This window comes from Ranitomeya imitator, chromosome 3, assembly GCF_032444005.1.
Source record: "Ranitomeya imitator isolate aRanImi1 chromosome 3, aRanImi1.pri, whole genome shotgun sequence".
In the NCBI taxonomy this organism is placed as follows: domain Eukaryota; kingdom Metazoa; phylum Chordata; class Amphibia; order Anura; family Dendrobatidae; genus Ranitomeya; species Ranitomeya imitator.
Window position 1 is genome coordinate 425,488,448 of NC_091284.1, and position 15,514 is coordinate 425,503,961.

Below are 15,514 nucleotides of genomic sequence, written 5' to 3' on the forward strand. Positions count from 1 at the left end.
ACTATACTCCCTCTTTGTGAACTCTTTTGGGACGCTTTCCAACATAGTTTTAAACCTCTAGATGGAGAAGTAAGAAAATTAAGTGATTTTTCACAATTCCTGAAAATGTCAAAAAATCTAATACCCGGCCAAGCCAAAAATGGCTGATTTTCAGCCAAAATTTTTTTTCCACAAATCAAACACACACTATACCCCCTCTTTGGGAACTCTTTTGGGATGCTTTCCAACATAGTTTTAACCCCCTAGATGTACAAGTAGGAGAATTAAGTGATTTTTCACAAAACCTGAAAACGTCAAAAAATCTAACACCCGGTCAAGCCAAAAAAAGCTGATCTTCAGCCAAATTTTTTTTTCCACAAATCAAACACACTATACTCCCTCTTTGGGAACTCTTTTGGGATGCTTTCCAACATAGTTTTAAACCTCTAGATGGAGAAGTAAGAAAATTAAGTGATTTTTCACAATTCCTGAAAATGTCAAAAAATCTAATACCCGGCCAAGCCAAAAATGGCTGATTTTCAGCCAAAATTTTTTTTCCCACAAATCAAACACACACTATACCCCCTCTTTGGGAACTCTTTTGGGATGCTTTCCAACATAGTTTTAACCCCCTAGATGTACAAGTAGGAGAATTAAGTGATTTTTCACAAAACCTGAAAACGTCAAAAAATCTAACACTTGGCCAAGCCAAAAATGGCTGATTTTCAGCCAAATTTTTTTTCCACAAATCAAACACACACTATACCCCCTCTTTGGGAACTCTTTTGGGATGCTTTCCAACATAGTTTTAACCCCCTAGATGTACAAGTAGGAGAATTAAGTGATTTTTCACAAAACCTGAAAACTTCAAAAAATCTAATACCCGGCCAAGCCAAAAATTGCTGATTTTCAGCCAAAATTTTTTTTCCACATATCAAACACACACTATACCCCCTCTTTGGGAACTCTTTTGGGATGCTTTCCAACATAGTTTTAACCCCCTAGATGTACAAGTAGGAGAATTAAGTGATTTTTCACAAAACCTGAAAACGTCAAAAAATCTAACACCCGGCCAAGCCAAAAAAGCCTGATTTTCAGCCAAAATTTTTTTTTCCACAAATCAAACACACACTATACTCCCTCTTTGGGAACTCTTTTGGGATGCTTTCCAACATAGTTTTAAACCGCTAGATGGAGAAGTAAGAAAATTAAGTGATTTTTCACAATTCCTGAAAATGTCAAAAAATCTAATACCCGGCCAAGCCAAAAATGGCTGATTTTCAGCCAAAATTTTTTTTTCCACAAATCAAACACATACTATACCCCCTCTTTGGGAACTCTTTTGGGATGCTTTCCAACATAGTTTTAACCCCCTAGATGTACAAGTAGGAGAATTAAGTGATTTTTCACAAAACCTGAAAACGTCAAAAAATCTAACACCCGGCCAAAGCCAAAAAAAGCTGATCTTCAGCCAAAATTTTTTTTCCACAAATCAAACACACTGTACTCCCTCTTTGGGAACTCTTTTGGGACGCTTTCCAACATAGTTTTAAACCTCTAGATGGAGAAGTAAGAAAATTAAGTGATTTTTCACAATTCCTGAACACGTCAAAAAATCTAACACCCGGCCAAGCCAAAAATGGCTGATTTTCAGCCAAAATTTTTTTTCCACAAATCAAACACACACTATACTTCCTCTTTGGGAACTCTTTTGGGATACTTTCCAACATAGTTTTAAACCTCTAGATGGAGAAGTATGAAAATTAAGTGCTTTTTCACAAATCCTGAAAATGTCAAAAAATCTAATACCCGGCCTAGCCAAAAATGGCTGATTTTCAGCCAAATTTTTTTTTCCACAAATCAAACACACACTAAACTCCCTCTTTGGGAACTCTTTCGGGATGCTTTCCAACATAGTTTTAACCCCCTAGATGTACAAGTAGGAGAATTAAGTGATTTTTCACAAAACCTGAAAACGTCAAAAAATCTAACACCCGGCTAAGCCAAAAAAAGCTGATCTTCAGCCAAAATTTTTTTTCCACAAATCAAACACACTATACTCCCTCTTTGGGAACTCTTTTGGGACGCTTTCCAACATAGTTTTAAACCTCTAGATGGAGAAGTAAGAAAATTAAGTGATTTTTCACAATTCCTGAAAATGTCAAAAAATCTAATACCCGGCCAAGCCAAAAATGGCTGATTTTCAGCCAAAATTTTTTTTTCCACAAATCAAACACACACTATACCCCCTCTTTGGGAACTCTTTTGGGATGCTTTCCAACATAATTTTAACCCCCTAGATGTACAAGTAGGAGAATTAAGTGATTTTTCACAAAACCTGAAAACGTCAAAAAATCTAACACCCGGTCAAGCCAAAAAAAGCTTATCTTCAGCCAAATTTTTTTTCCACAAATCAAACACACTATACTCCCTCTTTGGGAACTCTTTTGGGATGCTTTCCAACATAGTTTTAAACCTCTAGATGGAGAAGTAAGAAAATTAAGTGATTTTTCACAATTCCTGAAAATGTCAAAAAATCTAATACCCGGCCAAGCCAAAAATGGCTGATTTTCAGCCAAAATTTTTTTTCCCACAAATCAAACACACACTATACCCCCTCTTTGGGAACTCTTTTGGGATGCTTTCCAACATAGTTTTAACCCCCTAGATGTACAAGTAGGAGAATTAAGTGATTTTTCACAAAACCTGAAAACTTCAAAAAATCTAATACCCGGCCAAGCCAAAAATTGCTGATTTTCAGCCAAAATTTTTTTTCCACATATCAAACACACACTATACCCCCTCTTTGGGAACTCTTTTGGGATGCTTTCCAACATAGTTTTAACCCCCTAGATGTACAAGTAGGAGAATTAAGTGATTTTTCACAAAACCTGAAAACGTCAAAAAATCTAACACCCGGCCAAGCCAAAAAAGCCTGATTTTCAGCCAAAATTTTTTTTTCCACAAATCAAACACACACTATACTCCCTCTTTGGGAACTCTTTTGGGATGCTTTCCAACATAGTTTTAAACCGCTAGATGGAGAAGTAAGAAAATTAAGTGATTTTTCACAATTCCTGAAAATGTCAAAAAATCTAATACCCGGCCAAGCCAAAAATGGCTGATTTTCAGCCAAAATTTTTTTTTCCACAAATCAAACACATACTATACCCCCTCTTTGGGAACTCTTTTGGGATGCTTTCCAACATAGTTTTAACCCCCTAGATGTACAAGTAGGAGAATTAAGTGATTTTTCACAAAACCTGAAAACGTCAAAAAATCTAACACTTGGCCAAGCCAAAAATGGCTGATTTTCAGCCAAAATTTTTTTTCCACAAATCAAACACACACTATTCCCCCTCTTTGTGAACTCTTTTGGGATGCTTTCCAACCTAGTTTTAACCCCCTAGATGTACAAGTAGGAGAATTAAGTGATTTTTCACAAAACCTGAAAACGTCAAAAAATCTAACACCCGGCCAAGCCAAAAAAAGCTGATCTTCAGCCAAAATTTTTTTTCCACAAATCAAACACACTATACTCCCTCTTTGGGAACTCTTTTGGGACGCTTTCCAACATAGTTTTAAACCTCTAGATGGAGAAGTAAGAAAATTAAGTGATTTTTCACAATTCCTGAAAATGTCAAAAAATCTAATACCCGGCCAAGCCAAAAATGGCTGATTTTCAGCCAAAATTTTTTTTTCCACAAATCAAACACACACTATACCCCCTCTTTGGGAACTCTTTTGGGATGCTTTCCAACATAGTTTTAACCCCCTAGATGTACAAGTAGGAGAATTAAGTGATTTTTCACAAAACCTGAAAACGTCAAAAAATCTAACACCCGGCCAAGCCAAAAAAGCCTGATTTTGAGCCAAAAATTTTTTTCCACAAATCAAACACACACTATACTCCCTCTTTGGTAACTCTTTTGGGATGCTTTCCAACATAGTTTTAAACCGCTAGATGGAGAAGTAAGAAAATTAAGTGATTTTTCACAATTCCTGAAAATGTCAAAAACTCTAATACCCGGCCAAGCCAAAAATGGCTGATTTTCAGCCAAAATTTTTTTTTCCACAAATCAAACACACACTATACCCCCTCTTTGGGAACTCTTTTGGGATGCTTTCCAACATAATTTTAACCCCCTAGATGTACAAGTAGGAGAATTAAGTGATTTTTCACAAAACCTGAAAACGTCAAAAAATCTAACACCCGGTCAAGCCAAAAAAAGCTTATCTTCAGCCAAATTTTTTTTTCCACAAATCAAACACACTATACTCCCTCTTTGGGAACTCTTTTGGGATGCTTTCCAACATATTTTTAAACCTCTAGATGGAGAAGTAAGAAAATTAAGTGATTTTTCACAATTCCTGAAAATGTCAAAAAATCTAATACCCGGCCAAGCCAAAAATGACTGATTTTCAGCCAAAATTTTTTTCCCACAAATCAAACACACACTATACCCCCTCTTTGGGAACTCTTTTGGGATGCTTTCCAACATAGTTTTAACCCCCTAGATGTACAAGTAGGAGAATTAAGTGATTTTTCACAAAACCTGAAAACTTCAAAAAATCTAATACCCGGCCAAGCCAAAAATTGCTGATTTTCAGCCAAAATTTTTTTTCCACATATCAAACACACACTATACCCCCTCTTTGGGAACTCTTTTGGGATGCTTTCCAACATAGTTTTAACCCCCTAGATGCACAAGTAGGAGAATTAAGTGATTTTTCACAAAACCTGAAAACGTCAAAAAATCTAACACCCGGCCAAGCCAAAAAAGCCTGATTTTCAGCCAAAATTTTTTTTTCCACAAATCAAACACACACTATACTCCCTCTTTGGGAACTCTTTTGGGATGCTTTCCAACATAGTTTTAAACCGCTAGATGGAGAAGTAAGAAAATTAAGTGATTTTTCACAATTCCTGAAAATGTCAAAAAATCTAATACCCGGCCAAGCCAAAAATGGCTGATTTTCAGCCAAAATTTTTTTTTCCACAAATCAAACACATACTATACCCCCTCTTTGGGAACTCTTTTGGGATGCTTTCCAACATAGTTTTAACCCCCTAGATGTACAAGTAGGAGAATTAAGTGATTTTTCACAAAACCTGAAAACGTCAAAAAATCTAACACTTGGCCAAGCCAAAAATGGCTGATTTTCAGCCAAAATTTTTTTTCCACAAATCAAACACACACTATTCCCCCTCTTTGTGAACTCTTTTGGGATGCTTTCCAACCTAGTTTTAACCCCCTAGATGTACAAGTAGGAGAATTAAGTGATTTTTCACAAAACCTGAAAACGTCAAAAAATCTAACACCCGGCCAAGCCAAAAAAAGCTGATCTTCAGCCAAAATTTTTTTTCCACAAATCAAACACACTATACTCCCTCTTTGGGAACTCTTTTGGGACGCTTTCCAACATAGTTTTAAACCTCTAGATGGAGAAGTAAGAAAATTAAGTGATTTTTCACAATTCCTGAAAATGTCAAAAAATCTAATACCCGGCCAAGCCAAAAATGGCTGATTTTCAGCCAAAATTTTTTTTTCCACAAATCAAACACACACTATACCCCCTCTTTGGGAACTCTTTTGGGATGCTTTCCAACATAGTTTTAACCCCCTAGATGTACAAGTAGGAGAATTAAGTGATTTTTCACAAAACCTGAAAACGTCAAAAAATCTAACACCCGGCCAAGCCAAAAAAGCCTGATTTTGAGCCAAAAATTTTTTTCCACAAATCAAACACACACTATACTCCCTCTTTGGTAACTCTTTTGGGATGCTTTCCAACATAGTTTTAAACCGCTAGATGGAGAAGTAAGAAAATTAAGTGATTTTTCACAATTCCTGAAAATGTCAAAAACTCTAATACCCGGCCAAGCCAAAAATGGCTGATTTTCAGCCAAAATTTTTGTTTCCACAAATCAAACACACACTATACCCCCTCTTTGGGAACTCTTTTGGGATGCTTTCCAACCTAGTTTTAACCCCCTAGATGTACAAGTAGGAGAATTAAGTGATTTTTCACAAAACCTGAAAACGTCAAAACATCTAACACTCGGCCAAGCCAAAAATGGCTGATTTTCAGCCAAAAATTTTTTTCCACAAATCAAACACACACTATACCCCCTCTTTGGGAACTCTTTTGGGGTGCTTTCCAACTTAGTTTTAACCCCCTAGATGTACAAGTAGGAGAATTAAGTGATTTTTCACAAAACCTGAAAACGTCAAAAAATCTAACACCCGGTCAAGCCAAAAAAAGCTGATCTTCAGCCAAATTTTTTTTTCCACAAATCAAACACACTATACTCCCTCTTTGGGAACTCTTTTGGGATGCTTTCCAACATAGTTTTAAACCTCTAGATGGAGAAGTAAGAAAATTAAGTGATTTTTCACAATTCCTGAAAATGTCAAAAAATCTAATACCCGGCCAAGCCAAAAATGGCTGATTTTCAGCCAAATTTTTTTTTCCCACAAATCAAACACACACTATACCCCCTCTTTGGGAACTCTTTTGGGATGCTTTCCAACATAGTTTTAACCCCCTAGATGTACAAGTAGGAGAATTAAGTGATTTTTCACAAAACCTGAAAACGTCAAAAAATCTAACACTTGGCCAAGCCAAAAATGGCTGATTTTCAGCCAAATTTTTTTTCCACAAATCAAACACACACTATACCCCCTCTTTGGGAACTCTTTTGGGATGCTTTCCAACATAGTTTTAACCCCCTAGATGTACAAGTAGGAGAATTAAGTGATTTTTCACAAAACCTGAAAACTTCAAAAAATCTAATATCCGGCCAAGCCAAAAATTGCTGATTTTCAGCCAAAATTTTTTTTCCACATATCAAACACACACTATACCCCCTCTTTGGGAACTCTTTTGGGATGCTTTCCAACATAGTTTTAACCCCCTAGATGTACAAGTAGGAGAATTAAGTGATTTTTCACAAAACCTGAAAACGTCAAAAAATCTAACACCCGGCCAAGCCAAAAAAGCCTGATTTTCAGCCAAAATTTTTTTTTCCACAAATCAAACACACACTATACTCCCTCTTTGGGAACTCTTTTGGGATGCTTTCCAACATAGTTTTAAACCGCTAGATGGAGAAGTAAGAAAATTAAGTGATTTTTCACAATTCCTGAAAATGTCAAAAAATCTAATACCCGGCCAAGCCAAAAATGGCTGATTTTCAGCCAAAATTTTTTTTTCCACAAATCAAACACATACTATACCCCCTCTTTGGGAACTCTTTTGGGATGCTTTCCAACATAGTTTTAACCCCCTAGATGTACAAGTAGGAGAATTAAGTGATTTTTCACAAAACCTGAAAACGTCAAAAAATCTAACACTTGGCCAAGCCAAAAACAGCCAAAATTTTTTTTCCACAAATCAAACACACACTATTCCCCCTCTTTGTGAACTCTTTTGGGATGCTTTCCAACCTAGTTTTAACCCCCTAGATGTACAAGTAGGAGAATTAAGTGATTTTTCACAAAACCTGAAAACGTCAAAACATCTAACACTCGGCCAAGCCAAAAATGGCTGATTTTCAGCCAAATTTTTTTTTCCACAAATCAAACACACACTATACCCCCTCTTTGGGAACTCTTTTGGGATGCTTTCCAACATAGTTTTAACCCCCTAGATGTACAAGTAGGAGAATTAAGTGATTTTTCACAAAACCTGAAAACATCAAAAATCTAACACCCGGCCAAGCCAAAAAAAGCTGATCTTCAGCCAAAATTTTTTTTCCACAAATCAAACACACTATACTCCCTCTTTGGTAACTCTTTTGGGACGCTTTCCAACATAGTTTTAAACCTCTAGATGGAGAAGTAAGAAAATAAAGTGATTTTTCACAATTCCTGAAAATGTCAAAAAATCTAATGCCCGGCCAAGCCAAAAATGGCTGATTTTCAGCCAAAATTTTTTTTCCACAAATCAAACACACACTATACCCCCTCTTTGGGAACTCTTTTGGGATGCTTTCCAACATAGTTTTAACCCCCTAGATGTACAAGTAGGAGAATTAAGTGATTTTTCACAAAACCTGAAAACGTCAAAAAATCTAACACCCGGCCAAGCCAAAAAAAGCTGATCTTCAGCCAAAAATTTTTTTCCACAAATCAAACACACTATACTCCCTCTTTGGGAACTCTTTTGGGACGCTTTCCAACATAGTTTTAAACCTCTAGATGGAGAAGTAAGAAAATTAAGTGATTTTTCACAATTCCTGAAAACGTCAAAAAATCTAACACTTGGCCAAGCCAAAAATGGCTGATTTTCAGCCAAAATTTTTTTTCCACAAATCAATCACACACTATACCCCCTCTTTGTGAACTCTTTTGGGATGCTTTCCAACCTAGTTTTAACTCCCTAGATGTACAAGTAGGAGAATTAAGTGATTTTTCACAAAACCTGAAAACGTCAAAAAATCTAACACTTGGCCAAGCCAAAAATGGCTGATTTTCAGTCAAAAATTTTTTCCACAAATCAAACACACACTATACCCCCTCTTTGGGAACTCTTTTGGGATGCTTTCCAAATTAGTTTTAACCCCCTAGATGTACAAGTAGGAGAATTAAGTGATTTTTCACAAAACCTGAAAACGTCAAAAAATCTAACACCCGGCCAAGCCAAAAAAGCCTGATTTTCAGACAAAAATTGTTTTTTCCACAAATCAAACACACACTATACTCCCTCTTTGGTAACTCTTTTGGGATGCTTTCCAACATAGTTTTACACCTCTAGATGGAGAAGTAAGAAAATTAAGTGATTTTTCACAATTCCTGAAAATGTCAAAAAATCTAATACCCGGCCAAGCCAAAAATGGCTGATTTTCAGCCAAAAATTTTTTTTCCACAAATCAAACACACACTATACCCCCTCTTTGGGAACTCTTTTGGGATGCTTTCCAACATAGTTTTAACCCCCTAGATGTACAAGTAGGAGAATTAAGTGATTTTTCACAAAACCTGAACACGTCAAAAAATCTAACACCCGGCCAAGCCAAAAATGGCTGATTTTCAGCCAAAATTTTTTTTCCACAAATCAAACACACACTATACTTCCTCTTTGGGAACTCTTTTGGGATACTTTCCAACATAGTTTTAAACCTCTAGATGGAGAAGTATGAAAATTAAGTGCTTTTTCACAAATCCTGAAAATGTCAAAAAATCTAATACCCGGCCTAGCCAAAAATGGCTGATTTTCAGCCAAAATTTTTTTTCCACAAATCAAACACACACTAAACTCCCTCTTTGGGAACTCTTTTGGGATGTTTTCCAACATAGTTTTAACCCCCTAGATGTACAAGTAGGAGAATTAAGTGATTTTTCACAAAACCTGAAAACGTCAAAAAATCTAACACCCGGCCAAGCCAAAAAAGCCTGATTTTGAGCCAAAAATTTTTTTCCACAAATCAAACACACACTATACTCCCTCTTTGGTAACTCTTTTGGGATGCTTTCCAACATAGTTTTAAACCGCTAGATGGAGAAGTAAGAAAATTAAGTGATTTTTCACAATTCCTGAAAATGTCAAAAACTCTAATACCCGGCCAAGCCAAAAATGGCTGATTTTCAGCCAAAATTTTTGTTTCCACAAATCAAACACACACTATACCCCCTCTTTGGGAACTCTTTTGGGATGCTTTCCAACATATTTTTAACCCCCTAGATGTACAAATAGGAGAATTAAGTGATTTTTCACAAAACCTGAAAACGTCAAAAAATCTAACACTTGGCCAAGCCAAAAATGGCTGATTTTCAGCCAAAAATTTTTTTCCACAAATCAAACACACACTATACCCCCTCTTTGTGAACTCTTTTGGGATGCTTTCCAACCTAGTTTTAACCCCCTAGATGTACAAGTAGGAGAATTAAGTGATTTTTCACAAAACCTGAAAACGTCAAAACATCTAACACTCGGCCAAGCCAAAAATGGCTGATTTTCAGCCAAAAAATTTTTTCCACAAATCAAACACACACTATACTTCCTCTTTGGGAACTCTTTTGGGATACTTTCCAACATAGTTTTAAACCTCTAGATGGAGAAGTATGAAAATTAAGTGCTTTTTCACAAATCCTGAAAATGTCAAAAAATCTAATACCCGGCCTAGCCAAAAATGGCTGATTTTCAGCCAAAATTTTTTTTCCACAAATCAAACACACACTAAACTCCCTCTTTGGGAACTCTTTCGGGATGCTTTCCAACATAGTTTTAACCCCCTAGATGTACAAGTAGGAGAATTAAGTGATTTTTCACAAAACCTGAAAACGTCAAAAAATCTAACAACCGTCCAAGCCAAAAAAAGCTGATCTTCAGCCAAAATTTTTTTTCCACAAATCAAACACACTATACTCCCTCTTTGGGAACTCTTTTGGGACGCTTTCCAACATAGTTTTAAACCTCTAGATGGAGAAGTAAGAAAATTAAGTGATTTTTCACAATTCCTGAAAATGTCAAAAAATCTAATACCCGGCCAAGCCAAAAAAGCCTGATTTTGAGCCAAAAATTTTTTTCCACAAATCAAACACACACTATACTCCCTCTTTGGTAACTCTTTTGGGATGCTTTCCAACATAGTTTTAAACCGCTAGATGGAGAAGTAAGAAAATTAAGTGATTTTTCACAATTCCTGAAAATGTCAAAAACTCTAATACCCGGCCAAGCCAAAAATGGCTGATTTTCAGCCAAAATTTTTGTTTCCACAAATCAAACACACACTATACCCCCTCTTTGGGAACTCTTTTGGGATGCTTTCCAACATATTTTTAACCCCCTAGATGTACAAATAGGAGAATTAAGTGATTTTTCACAAAACCTGAAAACGTCAAAAAATCTAACACTTGGCCAAGCCAAAAATGGCTGATTTTCAGCCAAAAATTTTTTTCCACAAATCAAACACACACTATACCCCCTCTTTGTGAACTCTTTTGGGATGCTTTCCAACCTAGTTTTAACCCCCTAGATGTACAAGTAGGAGAATTAAGTGATTTTTCACAAAACCTGAAAACGTCAAAACATCTAACACTCGGCCAAGCCAAAAATGGCTGATTTTCAGCCAAAAATTTTTTTCCACAAATCAAACACACACTATACCCCCTCTTTGGGAACTCTTTTGGGGTGCTTTCCAACTTAGTTTTAACCCCCTAGATGTACAAGTAGGAGAATTAAGTGATTTTTCACAAAACCTGAAAACGTCAAAAAATCTAACACCCGGTCAAGCCAAAAAAAGCTGATCTTCAGCCAAATTTTTTTTTCCACAAATCAAACACACTATACTCCCTCTTTGGGAACTCTTTTGGGATGCTTTCCAACATAGTTTTAAACCTCTAGATGGAGAAGTAAGAAAATTAAGTGATTTTTCACAATTCCTGAAAATGTCAAAAAATCTAATACCCGGCCAAGCCAAAAATGGCTGATTTTCAGCCAAAATTTTTTTTCCCACAAATCAAACACACACTATACCCCCTCTTTGGGAACTCTTTTGGGATGCTTTCCAACATAGTTTTAACCCCCTAGATGTACAAGTAGGAGAATTAAGTGATTTTTCACAAAACCTGAAAACGTCAAAAAATCTAACACTTGGCCAAGCCAAAAATGGCTGATTTTCAGCCAAATTTTTTTTCCACAAATCAAACACACACTATACCCCCTCTTTGGGAACTCTTTTGGGATGCTTTCCAACATAGTTTTAACCCCCTAGATGTACAAGTAGGAGAATTAAGTGATTTTTCACAAAACCTGAACACGTCAAAAAATCTAACACCCGGCCAAGCCAAAAATGGCTGATTTTCAGCCAAAATTTTTTTTCCACAAATCAAACACACACTATACTTCCTCTTTGGGAACTCTTTTGGGATACTTTCCAACATAGTTTTAAACCTCTAGATGGAGAAGTATGAAAATTAAGTGCTTTTTCACAAATCCTGAAAATGTCAAAAAATCTAATACCCGGCCTAGCCAAAAATGGCTGATTTTCAGCCAAAATTTTTGTTTCCACAAATCAAACACACACTATACCCCCTCTTTGGGAACTCTTTTGGGATGCTTTCCAACATAGTTTTAACCCCCTAGATGTACAAATAGGAGAATTAAGTGATTTTTCACAAAACCTGAAAACGTCAAAAAATCTAACACTTGGCCAAGCCAAAAATGGCTGATTTTCAGCCAAAAATTTTTTTCCACAAATCAAACACACACTATACCCCCTCTTTGGGAACTCTTTTGGGGTGCTTTCCAACATAGTTTTAACCCCCTAGATGTACAAGTAGGAGAATTAAGTGATTTTTCACAAAACCTGAAAACGTCAAAAAATCTAACACCCGGCCAAGCCAAAAAAGCCTGATTTTGAGCCAAATTTTTTTTTCCACAAATCAAACACACACTATACTCCCTCTTTGGTAACTCTTTTGGGATGCTTTCCAACATAGTTTTAAACCTCTAGATGGAGAAGCAAGAAAATTAACTGATTTTTCACAAAACCTGAAAACGTCAAAAAATCTAACACCCGGCCAAGCCAAAAAAGCCTGATTTTCAGCCAAAAAATTCTTTTCCACAAATCAAACACACACTATACCCCCTCTTTGGGAACTCTTTTGGGATGCTTTCCAACATAGTTTTAAACCTCTAGATGGAGAAGTAAGAAAATTAAGTGATTTTTCACAATTCCTGAAAATGTAAAAAAATCTAATACCCGGCCAAGCCAAAAATGGCTGATTTTCAGCCAAAATATTTTTCCACAAATCAAACACACACAATATACCCCCTCTTTGGGAACTCTTTTGGGATGCTTTCCAACATAGTTTTAAACCTCTAGATGGAGAAGCAAGAAAATTAACTGATTTTTCACAAAACCTGAAAACGTCAAAAAATCTAACACCCGGCCAAGCCAAAAAAGCCTGATTTTCAGCCAAATTTTTTTTTTCACAAATCAAACACACACTATACTCCCTCTTTGGGAACTCTTTTGGGATGCTTTCCAACATAATTTTAACCCCCTAGATGTACAAGTAGGAGAATTAAGTGATTTTTCACAAAACCTGAAAACGTCAAAAAATCTAACACTCGGCCAAGCCAAAAATGGCTGATTTTCAGCCAAAATTTATTTTTCCACAAATCAAACACACACTATACCCCCTCTTTGGGAACTCTTTTGGGATGCTTTCCAACATAGTTTTAACCCCCTAGATGTACAAGTAGGAGAATTAAGTGATTTTTCACAAATCCTGAAAATGTCAAAAAATCTAATACCCGGCCTAGCCAAAAATGGCTGATTTTCAGCCAAAAATTTTTTCCCACAAATCAAACACACACTAAACTCCCTCTTTGGGAACTCTTTTGGGATGCTTTCCAACATAGTTTTAACCCCCTAGATGTACAAGTAGGAGAATTAAGTGATTTTTCACAAAACCTGAAAATGTCAAAAAATCTAACACCCGGCCAAGCCAAAAAAGCCTGATTTTTAGCCAAAAATTTTTTTCCCACAAATCAAACACACACTATACTCCCTCTTTGGGAACTCTTTTGGGATGCTTGCCAACATAGTTTTAAACCTCTAGATGGAGATGTAAGAAAATTAAGTGATTTTTCACAATTCCTGAAAATGTCAAAAAATCTAATACCCGGCCAAGCCAAAAATGGCTTATTTTCAGCCAAAATTTATTTTTCCACAAATCAAACACACACTATACCCCCTCTTTGTGAACTCTTTTGGGATGCTTTCCAACATAGTTTTAACCCCCTAGATGTACAAGTAGGAGAATTAAGTGATTTTTCACAAAACCTGAAAACGTCAAAAAATCTAACACCCGGCCAAGCCAAAAAAGCCTGATTTTCAGACAAAAATTGTTTTTTCCACAAATCAAACACACACTATACTCCCTCTTTGGGAACTCTTTTGGGATGCTTTCCAACATAGTTTTAAACCGCTAGATGGAGAAGTAAGAAAATTAAGTGATTTTTCACAATTCCTGAAAATGTCAAAAACTCTAATACCCGGCCAAGCCAAAAATGGCTGATTTTCAGCCAAAATTTTTGTTTCCACAAATCAAACACACACTATACCCCCTCTTTGGGAACTCTTTTGGGATGCTTTCCAACATAGTTTTAACCCCCTAGATGTACAAATAGGAGAATTAAGTGATTTTTCACAAAACCTGAAAACGTCAAAAAATCTAACACTTGGCCAAGCCAAAAATGGCTGATTTTCAGCCAAAATTTTTTTTCCACAAATCAAACACACACTATACCCCCTCTTTGTGAACTCTTTTGGGATGCTTTCCAACCTAGTTTTAACCACCTAGATGTACAAGTAGGAGAATTAAGTGATTTTTCACAAAACCTGAAAACGTCAAAACATCTAACACTCGGCCAAGCCAAAAATGGCTGATTTTCAGCCAAAATTTTTTTCCAGAAATCAAACACACACTATACCCCCTCTTTGGGAACTCTTTTGGGGTGCTTTCCAACTTAGTTTTAACCCCCTAGATGTACAAGTAGGAGAATTAAGTGATTTTTCACAAAACCTGAAAACGTCAAAAAATCTAACACCCGGTCAAGCCAAAAAAAGCTGATCTTCAGCCAAATTTTTTTTTCCACAAATCAAACACACTATACTCCCTCTTTGGGAACTCTTTTGGGATGCTTTCCAACATAGTTTTACACCTCTAGATGGAGAAGTAAGAAAATTAAGTGATTTTTCACAATTCCTGAAAATGTCAAAAAATCTAATACCCGGCCAAGCCAAAAATGGCTGATTTTCAGCCCAAAATTTTTTTTTCCACAAATCAAACACACACTATACCCCCTCTTTGGGAACTCTTTTGGGATGCTTTCCAACATAGTTTTAACCCCCTAGATGTACAAGTAGGAGAATTAAGTGATTTTTCACAAAACCTGAAAACGTCAAAAAATCTAACACTCGGCCAAGCCAAAAATGGCTGATTTTCAGCCAAAAATTTTTTTCCACAAATCAAACACACACTATACCCCCTCTTTGGGAACTCTTTTGGGATGCTTTCCAACATAGTTTTAAACCTCTAGATGGAGAATTAAGAAAATTAAGTGATTTTTTCACAATTCCTGAAAATGTCAAAAAATCTAATACCCGGCCAATCCAAAAATGGCTGATTTTCAGCCAAAATTTTTTTTTCCACAAATCAAACACACACTTTACCCCCTCTTTGGGAACTCTTTTGGGATGCTTTCCAACATAGTTTTAACCCCATAGATGTACAAGTAGGAGAATTAAGTGATTTTTCACAAAACCTGAACACGTCAAAAAATCTAACACCCGGCCAAGCCAAAAATGGCTGATTTTCAGCCAAAAATTTTTTTCCACAAATCAAACACACACTATACTTCCTCTTTGGGAACTCTTTTGGGATGCTTTCCAACATAGTTTTAAACCTCTAGATGGAGAAGTATGAAAATTAAGTGCTTTTTCACAAATCCTGAAAATGTAAAAAAATCTAATACCCGGCCAAGCCAAAAATGGCTGATTTTCAGCCAAAATTTTTTT